Genomic DNA, 15,309 nt, shown 5'->3' on the forward strand with positions numbered 1-15,309 from the left:
TATTGTTTGAGGACAAGCAACGCTCAAGTGTGGGAATATTTGATAATGCTAAAAATGAACACATATTTCATAGCATTATCCTTCAAGAAAGACAAGCTTTTAGTTGCAATTGTTCTATTTACATGTGATATTCATTTAAATAATAAAAGGTGAAGACAAAAGACGAATTCGACGATTTGAAGACGCAAACGACCAAAAAGCTCAAAAGTACAAAGTACAATCCAAGTGGTTCAATTTATTGATGAGAAACATCTCAAAATTACAAGAGTACAAGCCGCAAAACGCAAAGTATAAGATATTAAATCGTACAAAAGGACGTTCGAAAATCCGGAACCGGGACATAAGCCGAGTATCAACGCGCGATGAAACGGCCTAAAATTACAAGTTAACGATGCTAAAGAATATATATATATATATATATATATATATATATATATATATATATATATATATATATATATATATATATATATATATATATATATATATATATATATATATATATATATATATATATATATATATAATCATATATATTATATTATATAATAAATTAAACCAGCAGCCCACGTTTTGCTAAACAAAATATCTGGATCCAGCTGGCCATGCGATCGCATGGCCTGGAAGAACATAAACCATGCGATCGTATGGCTGTAACAGTGAGGCCAAGTGCTATAAAAAGGCAGTTTGCTCGACGTTTTATGTACACCTTCTTCAACTGATACTCTCTATCTCTCAATATATATTTATATTTTAATTATAATTATAATTTTAATATTAAGTTAATAATAATAAGGTTATAGTGGCGAATGTTTTAAGTTTGTAAGTCGAAATTCTGTCCGTGTAACACTACGCGATTAATACTCATTGTAAGTTATGTTCAACCTTTTTAAATTAATATCTCGTAGCTAAGTTATTATTATGTTTATTTAAGCCGAAGTAATCGTGATGTTGGACTAAATATTAAGATTGGGTTATTGGGCTTTGAACCATAATTGGGGTTTAGACAAAAGACCGACACTTGTGAAAATTCAACTATGGGCTATTAATGGCCTTTATATTAATTAAATGATATCACGTTGATTTAATATAGAGATTTATAATTTGACGTGTTTATTGAAGGTTTTTTATATGCCAGAGAGACATATTTAATTAATGTGGCTAATATGTTATGATCCAAGTCGGGTCATACCCAATAACAAGCTTACCGACACCTTAATCATATTTAATCTTAATGAATGGATCATTAAATAAATACGCGACACTTGAACTTTAGAAAATCGGTTTTCTAAAATATTATCACTTGAGATAAATTATTTGGATAATTTATATTTAATTATTTATAGGTTTAAATAATTATGTTGTGTTATATTTTATAAATTGGTTTATAAAATGTATGTAACTTAACAAGTTTTATTTTATATTTACAAGACTTTATAACAAGTTTTAAAGAATGTGAATCTTGTTATAATACAAGCATGGGAGACGTTTTTTTTGGGGTCTCCAAGGAGACATCCCATGCTAGTCTTTTGTTAATATTAAGAACACACTTCTCAAGTATATGCAACTATCTAATACCAAAGATTGACTCACTCATTCATTGAGAAGTTGAACTATTTTTCCTCTTCTACTTGTGGGTGCTGCTGCCGTGAGTATAGAGGGAAAAAAAGAGAGGGTTTCAAGCTTGGTTAACTAGTTTATTAAGTGTCTAAATCCTAACCAATTAAAAGGTTGTGTTGGTGCATCAAAAGCTTGGGGTATTACACACTTAAGGCTTCAAGTTAGAGGCTTTCTTCCATCATTTTCATCATCATTTCTGCTGTCCAAATTCAGCCCTCTATTTGTCATAGAGGAGGTATAATCTTCTCCCTTTATGTATATATATGTAAGCATTTATCCCTGACTTGATATTAATATGGAATTTAACAAAATGGCTTAACAAATGTAATTGTTCTCTAAATGCTTCCGCTTGCTTTTACTATCTTAAAATTGGTTTAATGATTGAGTAAACTACATAAACATGTTGCTAGCTAAAATGTTAAATTCCATCAATGGTATCTAGAGTTGAGGTCTATGGATTAAGCTTGTTATATTGTCTTTAAACCCACTATGTTTGCATTCCAAGTATATGCATGAAAATGGAATACAAAAATTTTCGGGTTTGGGTGGGTTCCATTTTTAGCCGAATTGTAGGAGTCCTAAAAGTGGGTTTTGGGCTCTTCTATTTGGTTCATATTTGGTTGTATGATGATGTTCACAATCTAAGCCTTGACCTTATGTTTGGTTGTATGTTTGGTTGATGTAATATTCATTCATTTTGGTTTGCAATATTAATTATTCAATTGGTTTGTAATATTATTCTTTTAGTCATGTAATTTATTTTATATTTGGTATGCAAAATAGATTAGGTTGTAATTTTATTTTTTAGACAAAATGTATTAGGATATATTTTGTAAAATGATGAAGATAATGGAGACTTGAAGAACACAAGAAGAAGCATTTGGATGCAAGATTAAATGGGAGATTTAAAGTCTCCTACTTTGTGTTATAACCCCTTAACCGGTGGCATTTGTTTTCGGCTAAACAAATGTCTACCAAATTGGCTTGATTGTGAACATATTTGTTTTGCATGCATGGTTGTTTATTGTGTTTGTATGTTTGGTTGCTACAAGTAAATCACAAATTAACCACAAGCAAAATGACAATTTAATTGGTTAAATTAGACATTATTATCGACATGCAAAACGACAATTTAATTGGTTAAATTAAAAGTGGCAAAAGGACGTTAATAAACGGTTATTAAGATCATAAAAGGATCATATATATAAAATAGTTTATATCAAGTAATTGGCTTAATTACAAGACATGAAAATGGATTTCAAATGAACCATACACTAAATGCATGTTGGTGTATGGCATAAAAGTTTTCTCAAACTAAAATAATGAAAACTTAAAAACCCTTATTAACAAGGAAAACAAGTTAAATGCCATCCTTTTGTGTGACACTTAAAAATAATTAGGGAACTCATAATGGGATAAAGGTCACCTAACCGTTATGAGCAACCTATTATGATTAAGGTGAATTTCGCACACTTGTGGGATAAAGGTCACCTAACCACTTGTATGTTAAATTTACACGTTTACACAAGTAGGACGACTTGATTTGGGAATCATGAACTTAGGGTCACCGTAGCATGAGGAACAAATAGGCGTTGATGGAAAAAATATGCCATGCAAAAGGATTGCATGATTCCATAACTTAGAAGTTGCAAAAGGATTGCAATTGTCATATAATGACTACCTAGCTAAATCAAATGACAGGATAAAGGTCACCTAACCGAAATTTGGTTTATCATTGGATTCAAAAATTTAATAAATATCAATTAGATTTAAAGGGTATTGATTGTTAAATTAAAATTAATACTTAAACAAATTTGTTAAATTTTGTAGATGGCCGCCAATAACAACAACATTCCAAACGCACCTATTAACTTTAACAACCTATCGTTGAGGTCAATCCTCGAAAAGGAAAAACTCAACCATACGAACTTCATGGATTGGTTTCACAATCTAAGAATTGTCCTCAAACTAGAGGATAGGGCTTATGTGTTGGAAGACCTCATTCCCGATCAACCGAACGAGGATGATACGGAAGGCATGGCTTATTGGGAGAAATATTGTACCGATTCGGTGCAAGTTTCTTGCCTCATGCTTAGGACTATGATACCAGAACTCCAAAAAGATTTCGAGCATCATAGTGCATATTACATGATCACACAATTGAAGGAGATGTTCCTTCAACAAGCTCGTGTCGAGCGCTTCGAAACGGTTCGAGCGCTTCATGCATGTCGGATGGACGACTCCCAATCCGTTTCATCTTATGTCCTTAAGATGAAAAGCCTAATTGATCGAGCGAACTGTCTAAACTGCAACGTGTCTAATGAATTAGCCACGGACCTTATCCTTAATTCTTTGTCAAAGAGGTTTGACACATTTGTAATGAATTACAACATGAATGGATGGGATAAGAGCATTGGCGAATTACATGCCATGCTTAAGACAGCCGAAGCGAGCATGGGTAAAAGGGCTTCACCCATGTTTATGATTAGTGAAGGCGGGTCCAAAAACAATAACACTTCTAAGCCGAAGGCGGCTAAGAGGAAAGGACCCGCCTACCAAGGCAAGGGCAAGGGAAAGGGGAAGATGGTTACCCCAACCAACAATAATAAGAAGCAAAAGGTTGCCGGTAAAGCTAACCCCAAGGAAGATCCGTGCTTTGGTTGCAGTGAAATGGGTTACTGGAAACGCAACTGCCCGGTCTACCTTAAGGTGTTGAAAGAAAAGAGGATTGCAAGGCAAACCTCAGGTAATGTATATATGGTATATGTTGAGCTTAGTATTACTTCTTCTAATACATGGGTATTAGACACAGGATGTGGAACTCACATTTGCAATTCTTTGCAGGGGTTCAAAAGAAGTAATCAAGATGCGGGAACAACAAGTCTCTTCATGGGAAATGGAGCAAGGGTGCAAGTGAAAGCTCAAGGAGACTTTGTTTTAAAGCTTCCAAGTGGTTTGGAGCTTATTTTGAAAAATGTTTTGTATGCACCCGATTTATCACGAAACATTATTTCTGTATCCCGTTTGAAACAATATGGTTTTAATCTTAATTTCATTAATGATGATATCCATGTTTATTTAGATAATGTGTTCTATTTTAAGGCTTCGCCTTTGAATGGTATTTATGAATTGGTTCATGATGACACATCATTCAATAGCTCAATGTTCCATGCAAACACCAAGAAACTCAAAAGGGATTTGAGTGATTCCTACTTATGGCATTGTCGCCTTGGTCACATAAACAAGAATTGAATGCATACACTTCAAAAGAATGGACTTTTGAAATCAAATGAACTAGACTCATTTGATGTATGTGAATCTTGTTTACAAAGCAAAATGACTAAAGCTCCTTTCAAAGGGACCTACGAAAGGGCTAAATACTTATTAGGATTAATACATTCGGATGTATGTGGACCTTTTAAGCCCATGACTAGGAAAGGTGAAAGATGCTTCGTCACTTTCATTGATGACTTCAGTCGCTTCGGATATGTCTATTTATTAAGACACAAGGACGAAACTTTTGAAGCATTCAAAGAATATCAAAATGAAGTACAAAATCAACTCAATAAGACAATTAAGGTACTTCGTACCGATAGAGGAGGTGAATACCTAAGCGACGCTTTCCAAGATCATCTTAAAGGTTGTGGGATTATCTCGCAACTCACCCCTCCTGGAACACCCCAACTTAATGGAGTTTTCGAAATGAGGAACCGAACCCTAATGGATATGGTTCGATTTATGATGGCTAGAAGCTCGTTCCCTCTATCATTTTGGGGTTATTGTATGCTCCGCGGCTCATATTCTAAATATGGCCCCAACCAAGAAAGTGGATCGAACTCCTCATGAGATGTGGTTTGGAAAACCTCCATCTCTGTCATACTTAAAGGTATGTGGATGTGAAGTTTATCCTAAGCGTTACGTCCCTAATAAGTTGAATGCTCGATCCACGAAGTGTATCTTCATAGGATATCCTAAGGATGATATGGGGTATTATTTCTATGATCCATCCGTGCAGAATGTATTTGTTGCTCGAAAGGCTGAATTCCTTGAAACTAAGTTCCTAATGGAAGGAAATAGTGAAAGGAAGATAGATCTTGAAGAGGTTCAAGATCAAGTAGATGATACACAATTGGTTGACACTAGCACTCAATATGAAAATGTTGAGAGTGATCAAATGGATGATCAAAATACACAAGACGTTCAGAGATCAGGTAGGATTAGTAATCCTCCTAAGAGATATGGGTTTCTCATGGATGGTTGCTATGTGGTTGATTTGGATGAACCAACAAACTACCAAGATGCTTTATCAAGGATTGATAAAGATAAATGGCAGGAAGCCATGAACGCTGAGATGCAATCCATGTATGACAACCAAGTTTGGGAACTTGTTGCACAACCTACTGGCTCAAGGCTAGTTGATTGTAAATGGCTTTTCAAAATGAAAACCGACATACATGGAAACTTGGATACATATAAAGGTAGACTTTTAGCAAAAGGTTTCACTCAAACTCAAGGGGTTGACTATGATGAAACTTTTTCGCCTGTGGTAATGCTAAAGTCTATTAGGATATTACTTGCCATCGTTGCTCATTATGATTATGAAATATGGCAAATGGATGTCAAGACCGCTTTCCTAAATGGACATCTTGAGGAAGATGTCTATATGGTTCAGCCTGAAGGTTTTGTTGATCTTAAATATCCTAAAAAGGTATGCAAGTTAAAGAAGTCAATCTACGGATTGAAACAAGCATCTAGAATGTGGAATCATCGTTTTAATGAGGAGGCCAAGAAATTTGGCTTCATTAAAAATGGTGATGAAGCTTGTGTATACAAGAAAGCTAGTGGGAGCACTATCATGTTCCTTGTACTATATGTGGATGATATATTGTTATTTGGAAATGATATTCTGGAAATGTAAAGTGTTAAAACTTGGCTAAGTAAATGCTTCTCCATTAAGGATCTGGGAGAAACACAATACGTTTTGGGAATTGGGATCTATATGGATAGATCCAAGAAATTGATAGGTTTGAATCAAAGTGCATATATTGAAAACATCTTGAAAAGGTTCAAGATAGAGAACTCTAAGAAAGGTTTGGTACATATTCAAAGAGGAACGTTTCTCAGTTCATCTCAGTGCCCTACCACAAAAGATGAACAGGAGAGAATGAAGAAAGTCTCATATGCGTCTGCCATTGGGTCAATCATGTATGCAATGATATGCACTAGACCGGATGTGTCATGCGCTCTTAGCCTGACAAGTAGATACCAGCATAACCCAGGGAACAGTCATTGGATTGCTGTCAAAAGTATATTGAAATACCTTAGGAGGACTAAGGATATGTTTCTAATATATGGGTCTGGTGAGGAGGAACTCGCAGTAAAAGGTTACGTAGACGCGAGTTTCCAAACTGATCGAGATGATTCTCGATCACAATCTGGTTATGTCTTCACATTAAATGGAGGTGCAGTCTCTTGGAAGAGTTCAAAACAGGATGTTGTTGCCTTATCCACTACAGAGTCAGAGTACATTGCCACCTCATTGGTAGCTTAGGAAGCTGCATGGATGAAGAAATTCATTGACGACTTAGGAGTAGTCCCTTCCATTCAGGACCCTCTTGAGATCTTTTGTGACAACGAGGGTGCGATTGCTCAAATCAAGGAACCTCGTGCTCAACAAAAGACCCGTCACATTGAGCGGAGATTCAACTACATAAGGGATGAAGTTGAAAAGGGAAAGATATGTATTCGCAAAGTTCACACAGATCTTAATATAGCGGATCCTCTCACGAAGCTCTTACATGGAGCAAAACATAATGGACATGTTTGTGCATTAGGGCTTCGATATTCTAGTGATTGGTCATGATCTGTTTTAAGTATTGTAATGGAACGAAATTGTTCAAACTCATTAATATAATTATGGTATTAATTTATTTTGAGTCATGTTCCTATTTTGCATATTTTATCCATGAATAAGTAATTATTCTAAATTCCGTAGTTGATCACATTTGTGGGAACAAGTGTGAGGTTTAGACTATTATGAACTTGGATTGGTATGCATTCACGGGATGAATGAGGGAAAAGGTTGCAGCCAAGGTTCATAGATATTTGTGGGATACAAATATTGGAAGACCCGCCCTCAAGATTCACTAAATGGAGCCTTTGTGGTTGATCACATGTAATCTTGAGTAAAGGCAAATATCATTGTATCCTCTGACCTGAGATACATATTGGGTTCGGATATTTACTAAGTATTGTACCTTGATTCTTTCCTTTACTATTCTGAAATATGGTAGTTCATAAGGAAGAACTCAGGTGTGATACAAAGTATATGTCTAGGACGTATGTAGTCAAGATGGAATTTATCCCTCTTATTCGTTGAGAGTCAGATGTCTAAGGCCTGATAAAGATAAATCTATAAGAGAGTGATCACTCTGTATCTCTTGGATTTAACATGACATCTAGGATGAAAGGATAAATGAAAGATTCACCTATTCATATTCGAGATGGGAACTCGAAAGGGATGATGTTATTGAATGGCACAAAGTCATAACATATTGGGGTTGATGGATGATGATGTAGCGTGAGGGTACGAAATAGTATTATTTTTACTAGGAAATACTACAAAATATGACACAAGTTTTATTAATTTACGGATGGGATATACCTAAACCTTGCTACAACACTATAGGCAGTGTACCTAATCGTAGAGTAGTGTAGTTTTTAGTAAGTCCGGTTCGTTCCACAGGGAGCTGGTGATACTTACTATATTTTTAATAACTATATTTATACAAAATATATATAATTATATAAGTAGTAATATTATTATAAAAGGGGGGTTTTACCGTTTAATGACCGGTTTGTCGATTCTATATTTTAAGCGCAAAGATAAATGACGATAATTAAAGTGCGTAAAATAATGACAATAAATAAAATGACAGTAAATAAAATTGCGAGTAATAAAATGACAGTAAATAAAGATACGATGAGAAATACAATAAAAGAATTATGCTTATTTAAACTTTCGTAATCATGATGTTTGACGTGTTGATTTTAGTTTTATTCCCATGGGTTAATTGTCCTTTGTCCTGGATTATTTAATATGTCCGTCTGGTTTTTGTCCATAACAGTCCATCAGTCATAAATATAAAATGCGAGTGCCCTCGTCAAATTATTATTATACCCGAAGTTAAATATTCCAACTAATTGGGGATTCGAATTGTAACAAGGTTTTAATACTTTGTTTAATGAATACACCAGGTTATCGACTGCGTGTAAACCAAGGTTTTACTACTTTGTTAACAATTACACCAATTACCCTTGAATGTAATTTCACCCCTGTTTTAATTATTCTAGTGGCTATTAATCCATTCCCGTGTCCGGTTAAATGAACGATTATTCGTACATATAAATACCCCGCCCATCGTGTCCGATCGAGTGTATATGGTAATTTATAGGGACGCCCAATTGTAAATCTTTATATTAACATTAACAAACTATCATTTAGTTAAACAAATATAAAGCCCATTAATAGCTCATAGTATAATTTCCACAAGTGTCGTTCTTTTGTCCAAACCCCAATTATGATACAAAGCCCAATTACCCAATTTTAATATTTTTAGCCCAACATCATGATTACTTCGTCTTAAATAAGCATAATAATAACTTAAGTACGAGACATTAATTTAAAAAGGAGAACATAGCTTACATTGATTATTTATCGCGTAGTGTTACACGGACAGAGCTCCGACTTTAAAACCCGTAAAAATAACTTTTACATAACCCAAACTAATCTAATATAACACTAATCTATACTATATATATATATATATATTTATATTATACGGAGTATTATTATTCTTATGTTATGGGTGTGTTTTTGTGGTCTTAAAAACGAACGAAAAACTGGCAATTTATAGAATGTGAGCTGATTCTGATCCTCATGCGACTCGCATGGGTTTATGCCTATTTGCCATGCGACTCGCATGGCCACCAGAATCCAGCTCAATCATTTTTGTTTTCTTGTTCGTCGACATATTTATTAAATATATATAAAATATAAATAATTTTAATAATTATTTATATATTATATTATATTTATGTGCATAGTAGACTAGATATTTTTGGTCCATTGCGTCGGGCGTTTCTTCTTGGCTCGGGTCCCGGTTCCGGATTTTCGAACGTCCTTTCGTACTATTTTATATCGTGTACTTTGCGTTCCGCAACTTGTACTCTTGTCATTTTTAGACGTTCTTTATCAATAATTTGAACCACTTTAATTGTATCTTTGTACATTTGAGCATTTTGGACCTTTGTGTCTTCAATTCTTCGTTTTCGCCTTTTGTCTTCGCACTTATTAAATATAAACGAATATTACTTGAATATGGAACAATTACAACTAAATAATTTACATATTGGGAGGATATTGCTACTAAATATATGTTCATTTGGAGCACTATCAAATATCCCCACACTTGAACGTTGCTTGTCCTCAAGCAATACATAACTTGAAATTATAATACATCACACGAATCACTTCTTTATTCTTCACACTTTGTACATCAGTGATTTTGATATGGCGGTATAAATAATGATAGTAACGATAGAACCATAGTTAAAGGTGGGTGTGTCATCCACAGTTGCCTTGGGTTTAGGTCAACGACACTTACAATCAAATAGCCGATTTACTTTCGGTTTCCAAAGCAAAGTGCACATTTGAAAGGCGGTTTACAGTCCCACATGACTATAAAAATGTAGATCCTTAAGGAAATTGGATCTTTATGAAAACATTTGATCTTTTGAAAATTCAAGCTAGATTTTACCCTAGACAAGTTTTCTGATTTAATCCATTCTTTGGTGTTGCAAAATATATTTGTGGATCAATATTTTGGCTTAAAACTTTTAGGTTCGTGTAATCCACTGCTATCCTGGTATCGGAAAGCACACATCCAGTTTACTTGTTCCGTATATTACCTTTCGGTAAACTACCGTCCGGTTGTAAAGGAAAGCGATGAACAAGAAACTGTTAAGGCAATGTCTAATGAAATGCATTTGTTTATGGTCTTTTTAACGTGTTGGATGCTAGTACTATCCTTGGTAGGAGCAATAGTAAAGATCATCCTATGATTTTTCGGTCTGGCACAAGGTCCTATCTTCGACCATGCTATGCAACCACCGTTCTTACGGTTGACACCCGATTTGGTTCAGGTGACCTAATGAATTCCAGGTGAATTCCTAGGATTTTACGTTCAATGGTAATGAACGCATTGAAAATGGGTTTTCAGAAAACAAATCGGTTTGTAATTTTTATCAAAATATTTTCTCGTTCAAGCTCGAGTTTAGATATCATCGAATTCCATGAGTTTGAATTCTCAATCTTTAAGGTCAATCTCAAGGATTGAGTAATATCAGGCTTAAAAGCTGATTTTTGATCTTTAAAGGAGATTATCCTTTCTGGGGATCTGATTCATTAGTCTTATCAAGCTAATTTGCACGGTGCCCCCCATTGTACGAGATAAATCCTTCTCATGGTTAGGATAAATCTGACCACTTGGCGACCCTGTTTGATGCTGAGGTCCGTGGATTTCCAGCTGATTTTAGAGATGACTTTTCTAGATTTTTCGTCAACCTACAGCTGGTCTGGACGACAACTTCTTGACCTAAATCAAGAAGCGCGTGTCTTTTTCGGAAGACTTTACTTCCTTTTAATGATGGAATTGATTCATCTTGTAGATCCATCTTTCTTACAGTAAATCGGGTAAAACTGATTAGTATCGTCCAAAGCAAAAGTACCTGCAATAATTCTTATACAAAAATGTGATAGATAGTTTTTAATTGAATAACTTGGTACATTCTCCCCACACTTAGTTTCTTTCTTTGCCTTTTTATTCTCCTTTATTCCATTTTAAATGAATTCAAGCGTTTTAGGTTGTTTCTCAATTTATGTCCTTTTAGAGGTAACGATAATTTCGGTATTAACACCTAATTTTCATCGTTCATAAATATGTATAAACATGATTTTGACTTCATTTAGTTGAAAATTTTTCAAATTTTCACAAAATTTGGCAAATAAACCAAGTGTAAAATCCGAGAGAATTTATAACCCTTCCCCACACTTGAGATCATGCAATGCCCTCATTTGCATGAAATCAGACTATAATTATAAATTCATGAGGGTGATTAGTGTAGAAAAGTGATTAAGAATACCTAGTTTGTACTTACAAAGCTCGTCGAATGATAGATGGCGCGCCTCATCGTTCATTCCTTCTTATTTTATCACACATGTTTTTCTTCAAAAATGGTTGCTTTTTTGAACAGTTTGCTAATCTTTGAAAATGCGTCTTTTACCCTAACTTATCATGCATGTTTATTAACGAGTTATGCACTAACCCGAACCCCTAATTTAACGTTAAGTGGGGTTAGACTTCCCTACACTTTAGCTGACGATATGTGAAGTCGGTGGAATAAGTTCCTCGAATTAAAATAGTGAGCCAATTATTTACATCTCGGGTGGTGTATAATATATCAATGGGTTTAAAGTTTAGACCCACCCGATCGTCACTACTTAATTCTTTTTTAAGTGTAGCTTTTAGTAAATGGATATGTCTCTTTTCTGGTTCTTGGTCAAATGGATCGATATACACCGACATACTTATATCTATAGGGTGGTCAATTCCAAAAGTGTCCTTCCGTTTATTCCCGGGATTAAAGTTTTCACCTCTATTACTCAATTGGGTGAAATCCGAGGTGTCATTATCTATTACAGCTCGTAGTTCATCTTCAGTAGATGACTCATCTATTGATAATATTGGGTTGGAAAGTTGTGGGATGGTAAAGTTCGGTTTGGCCTCGGGGGTAAAATTTTCAACGTTATCGTTTTCCCAAGAGTACCAATTTGTCACCCTTTCTTCTTCTTCATCCTCCATTGATGGATTGATTATTTCGTCGGTAGAGGCTAATGTGTCGATATGTTGTGAATTTGGTAAGACTGAATAAAAAGTATCATCGGGATAGTTGGTGATTTCGGAGCTCCCGAATTCATCAAAATTCGATGATTTGAAATTTTCTTGCACACGACTCCTCAGATCAACAGGTGTGTAATCTGATAGAGTTTCAGCTTGCCGGTTTACAAACTCTCTCATTTGTTCCTTTTGAGCATCAAGTTCTTCGAGTTTGATTTTCATATTGTCTAAAGAATTTTCGGACACGTAATTTTCCTCGTCTTCTGGTTGTTGAGTTTGGATATATTCTTGGGAATAATCCCAGTTTGAATTGCGTTCTTCATAATCGTTCCATTCAGGTTCTGTGGGTACGTAATTTTCCATAGGAACGTAATAATAACATTCCCATGTTGAGTGATAATCTTCACAGATCTCACAACCAGTTATTGTTTCGTCATTTGTGATCCAAGATTGACTGAACGAATTGTCATCAACACTCGGTTGAGAGTATTGATTTAATTGATTTTGGAGTTCAAAAAGAGTTTCCAAGGCCTTGTTTTCAAAATTTTCCATTTTATTGCGATGGCCAAATTTTAGCTACAATGTGGTGCATTCACGAATTATCCTATTAGTTATAAAAAAATAGAAAAACTTATCTAAGTTGTCCAATTAATAGACTTTTCTGATTTTTGCCCACGTTTCGAATAGCCAAAAGATGCAGCAGGTAGCCAGGACCCTTTAAATCGGAAGCCCACAACTAGCCACTAACAAATCCAACTATTACTACGAACCAGAAAAATGTCAACGTCCATTAATTTAACCACTTAAATAATTTTTCTTTCCGTTTGAGAATTAGATAAGAAGTAGAGAAAATTTCTAAGTCCTAGAAAACTAAAGCGTCGAGAAATAAGAAAGAAATAGATTGCGCGTCGAAAAGTGTCGAAAAAATAAAAAGGTAGAAAAATAGGCGTCGAAAAATAAAAATAAGAAAATAGCACGAAAAATGGCGTCGCAAAATTCTAAAGCACCTAATACTTAGTCTAAGAAATAAGCACTTAAGGGATTTTACGGCAAAGCCTAAAAATCTAAAAATAAAAATAACTACGGCAAAAATAAACTTAATACTAAAAGTTGCGACTATAGTCTAAAAAAAACTAAAGGTAATAAAACTTAAAATAATTTTTTTATAGACAAAATCTTAAAAATAAATAATTTTTTAAATTTTTTTTTTTTTTTTTTTTTTTTTTTTTTAAAAAAAACGAATTTTTTTTTCTTAAAAAAAACGTTTTTTTTTTTTTTTTACAGAATTTTTTTTTTTTTTTTTTTTTTTTAAAAAAAACGAATTTTTTTTTCTTAAAAAAAACGTTTTTTTTTTACAGAATTTTTTTTTTTTTTTTTTTTACGTTTTTTTTTTTTTTTTTTTACAGAATTTTTTTTTTTTTTTTTTTTTTTTTTACAGAATTTTTTTTTTTTTTTTTTTTCAAATATAAATTAAAAATATAGTGTTTCGCCGAGTCCCCGGCAGCGGCGCCAAAAACTTGATGATGTAGCGTGAGGGTACGAAATAGTATTATTTTTACTAGGAAATACTACAAAATATGACACAAGTTTTATTAATTTACGGATGGGATATACCTAAACCTTGCTACAACACTATAGGCAGTGTACCTAATCGTAGAGTAGTGTAGTTTTTAGTAAGTCCGGTTCGTTCCACAGGGAGCTGGTGATACTTACTATATTTTTAATAACTATATTTATACAAAATATATATAATTATATAAGTAGTAATATTATTATAAAATGGGGGTTTTACCGTTTAATGACCGGTTTGTCGATTCTATATTTTAAGCGCAAAGATAAATGACGATAATTAAAGTGCGTAAAATAATGACAATAAATAAAATGACAGTAAATAAAATTGCGAGTAATAAAATGACAGTAAATAAAGATACGATGAGAAATACAATAAAAGAATTATGCTTATTTAAACTTCCGTAATCATGATGTTTGACGTGTTGATTTTAGTTTTATTCCCATGGGTTAATTGTCCTTTGTCCTGGATTATTTAATATGTCCGTCTGGTTTTTGTCCATAACAGTCCATCAGTCATAAATATAAAATGCGAGTGCCCTCGTCAAATTATTATTATACCCGAAGTTAAATATTCCAACTAATTGGGGATTCGAATTGTAACAAGGTTTTAATACTTTGTTTAATGAATACACCAGGTTATCGACTGCGTGTAAACCAAGGTTTTACTACTTTGTTAACAATTACACCAATTACCCTTGAATGTAATTTCACCCCTGTTTTAATTATTCTAGTGGCTATTAATCCATTCCCGTGTCCGGTTAAATGAACGATTATTCGTACATATAAATACCCCGCCCATCGTGTCCGATCGAGTGTATATGGTAATTTATAGGGACGCCCAATTGTAAATCTTTATATTAACATTAACAAACTATCATTTAGTTAAACAAATATAAAGCCCATTAATAGCTCATAGTATAATTTCCACAAGTGTCGTTCTTTTGTCCAAACCCCAATTATGATACAAAGCCCAATTACCCAATTTTAATATTTTTAGCCCAACATCATGATTACTTCGTCTTAAATAAGCATAATAATAACTTAAGTACGAGACATTAATTTAAAAAGGAGAACATAGCTTACATTGATTATTTATCGCGTAGTGTTACACGGACAGAGCTCCGACTTTAAAACCCGTAAAAATAACTTTTACATAACC

The sequence above is a fragment of the Rutidosis leptorrhynchoides genome, chromosome 11, assembly GCF_046630445.1.
Source record: "Rutidosis leptorrhynchoides isolate AG116_Rl617_1_P2 chromosome 11, CSIRO_AGI_Rlap_v1, whole genome shotgun sequence".
In the NCBI taxonomy this organism is placed as follows: domain Eukaryota; kingdom Viridiplantae; phylum Streptophyta; class Magnoliopsida; order Asterales; family Asteraceae; genus Rutidosis; species Rutidosis leptorrhynchoides.